The sequence below is a fragment of the Lolium rigidum genome, chromosome 4 (genome assembly GCF_022539505.1).
Source record: "Lolium rigidum isolate FL_2022 chromosome 4, APGP_CSIRO_Lrig_0.1, whole genome shotgun sequence".
NCBI lineage: Eukaryota > Viridiplantae > Streptophyta > Magnoliopsida > Poales > Poaceae > Lolium > Lolium rigidum.
In genome coordinates, this window is record NC_061511.1 from 92418032 (window position 1) to 92421591 (window position 3560).

Here is a 3560-nt window from a genome sequence, read left to right on the forward strand (position 1 = left end):
TCCTCAAAAGAAAAGGGAATGCTAAAGACCCAAATCCGCAACAGGTGAAGGTTTCTGTTTGCAACTAAAATTATACCACTTTTTAGTAAAAATATTTTATATCGGTAATAATGCATAAATAGAGGAATGTGGTTACGTGGACAAACTGCTATTGCACATAAATAGAGGGTGGCAATCGTCTCACCCGATGGGGGAGAGAGAGAGAGGGGTGGACATGAGAGAGGTGTGAAGCACTAAGAGGAGAGAGGAAGGCTACGAAGAGACGTAGAGGTACACCGCCTGCTAGATCGTTGGATCAACGGGTTATGGAAATGATCCGTGACAAACGGCTCAATCAATCGGGATAAGTTTGGGCTTGTGATATTTCAGATAGCACTTGAGGGCAAACCTAGGTACTATGAAATCAAGGGCACGTGAATAGTAAATAAGACTGTCAGTATCTGGGAAACAAAAGAATTGCTGTAAATGAAAATGTGCTTTGTACTAATATAATTCATATTAGCTAAGCATCAAATTATTTCAGTACTCCAATATATTAAGGAGTGTGACAACTATAGCCTCCTATTTAGGACAACCATGTTTTGGGAAGATGCCTTGCAAAGGGGTTTGAGTGGAGAATGATGCATCTTCACAATCATTATGATCTGTAGAGAAGTGGCAATTATGGTAAACGGATTTATCTATAATTGTTAAGGTTTCCTTAGGTGGCAGTCATGAGAAGACTCTGAGAGTGCTACCATGTTTTTTTTTAATTTTTTTTTTTACGCATGAAACGACTTTAATTAGTTTGCGTTGTTTACTTGTTGACTTCTCTGACCCAGCTACTTTTGAGGCAAAACTGAGTATATTGCACTTGCCACTCTAAGTTATCTCGAGGGGAAAACTGAAAGGCTTATAAATTCTCTCAGATGGGGCGTTCGAGGTTACAACTGGCACACAAAACGCCTCTGTGGTTTACTCCGTGTCGCTTGACACGCCCGTATCATGCATAGCGGATTGTTGCGTACACGCCACCTTCATCTTTTGCAGAGTAGAGCCTATTCTTTCTTCTCCCTCGACGCTCGCCCACTTTCCTTTCTCACCGCAACCGCCTCTTGTCTCCCATCATCTTTTTCTTACAATCAAGAGAAAATCATTTCATGATGGAGAAGAATGAGATGCCTATTGCTCCATGACAATCACGGCGACGGGCCGGGCCGCCCGTGCCTGTCGCTTCCTTCAACGTGAGCTTATCGGCTGATTGCTCGCTGATGATGCATAATAAAAACAACCTCTTGTTGCAACTATAGCACATCAATTCCTCCCAGCAAACTATTTCAACCCATCTAACCCTTTTCTTTGTGTGGCAATCTCCCATGTAATGCTATATTACGTCTGAGTGGCGCCTGTATGCCAGCTGTGCGCTCACTCTCCTAGCCAAATATGGCGCTCACACCGAGCCTCGGTGCACCGATCCGGGACGTGGCAGGATGCGCGGCATCGCTCCCATCTACGCCCACACATACTTCAGTACTGCTCAAAACATATCAGAAGACAAAGCCACCTGGGACTTAGTTTCGGCTTTGGTGGTTTCCATGTGGCGCCGATGGCCACGGGCTACCACATCCACTTATAGATGCCAAGGCCACCCACCAATTTCTTTTCTCAAGACATGCGATCAAGGTTCCTCCTCCTCCTCTCTTCCCACCTCAAATCGCCACGATTCACAGATCTGACCGGCCAACTGCCTCTATCCATTCCTCATGTATCCCCTTGAATCCTCATCTATCCACTAATTTCAGCAGATCTCTTGCTAGGATTTAAACAACCTTAGACATGGGAACTAGATTTGAAAATGGTTATGTAAGGTAAGGAAACGGTTATTTACGCGTTGAATGTATGTAGTGTGAACCTTGATATGGCATCCAGGATTTGTGGAGGAACCCTAGATCATCAAATTTCATGAATGTGTATGTAGGAATTAGATACGTATGTATCCTTACATTAGCCACATAAGCACTATTATTTAGAGATGGAAGGCACCTATATTTCATGATGGAATAACTCATATTTGTTAGGGAAATGGCTCATATCATGGTTTTTTATCCCTAAATACATATATGTATGTATGTGATGTATGTGTGATGGCTTATTTGGATATTGTTCTCATGTGGTAAAAGGTTTACTTGTTAGAAATGCCTCCAAGCGGTTATTTTATGGGTATTTTGTGTAAAACATGTAGGATGCAGTGTGGCTCAGATCAAGAGCATGACAGTACATCAATGCTTCTATATGACGAGAGATAGAACGATCACCCTTGAAGACTACATCATGGCACGCTGGGATATGGCGTATGACGCAGAGGTACATCAGGAGTTCATCGAAAGATCACCTTCTCCGCCTCATATACTCCGCCAGGCTCGGGGGCTTAACATGGCGCCATGGCACTCACCTTCCTTGTCGACCGGTGGAGGCCGTGGAGACACACATCTTCCACTTGAGAGCCGCGAGATTTAATTCTACCTTTAGGATGTTTCCATGATCCTTGACTTCCTATTCAGGCTTTGCGCCATCATGTGAACACGTGTTTTCCAATGGCGTGGCACCATTGATATAAATTTATTAGCATGGCTTCTCCGTCGTTAAGATAAAAAGGATAGAGCTTCACAAACATCCTTTCGGATTAGGCTTAACTTGACACGCTCCTTATGGGAAGAATAGTATTTACTTCGATAAATACACCAGATAGTAATTCTATGGTGACATGACTGGAGTGACTCTTCATCTCCTACAGCAGGGGCCGGCCCATTATGTTGGCTGCCTGGGCGTTTACTGTTGGAGCACCGGTGGAGCTGGTAACAAATGCACTTGCCCACCTCTACCGGGTGTGTGATGATTTGTTGTACAACATTCTTTTCTATAGTAGTGTACATAGCAAAGTACTAACTAAATAAAATGATGTAATCGATACTGCCCTCTAACCAGACTATAATTTGTAAGTTCCTATGCTACTTTATGATGATATTTCACATGTTTTATACATATTATATAATATTATTATAGCATTTTCCTGCATTAACTCTATTGACGAGATTTCAAATAAGAGTCATTTATCAAGTTTTTCTTCGCCGCTTTTTAATGCAATTGAAGAGTGAATATTTAATTAACAATTGGACGCCAAAGATCCTATTTCTTAATGTGGCTCAGAAGACCTGGGGATGAAACGGTACATTTATGAGACACCAGTACTGGGCACTGGGATCTGCTCATGGGCTCATGCAGTGGGGCCCTCGTGACGCCCCTTGACCTCCCCTTACGCCTACTTAAAGCCTTCGTCGAAACCCCAAGCATCGAGAGCCACGATACGGAAAACCTTCCAGAGACGCCGCCGCCGCCAATCCCATCTCGGGGGATTCAGAGATCGCCCTCCGCACCTGCCGGGAGAGGGGAACCATCCCCCGAGGTTCTTCATCGCCACGGCATGATCGCTCCGGACCGATGTGTGAGTAGTCCACCCCTGGACTATGGGCCCATAGCAAGAAGCCAGACGGTTGTCTTCTCCTCATTGAGCTATCATGTTA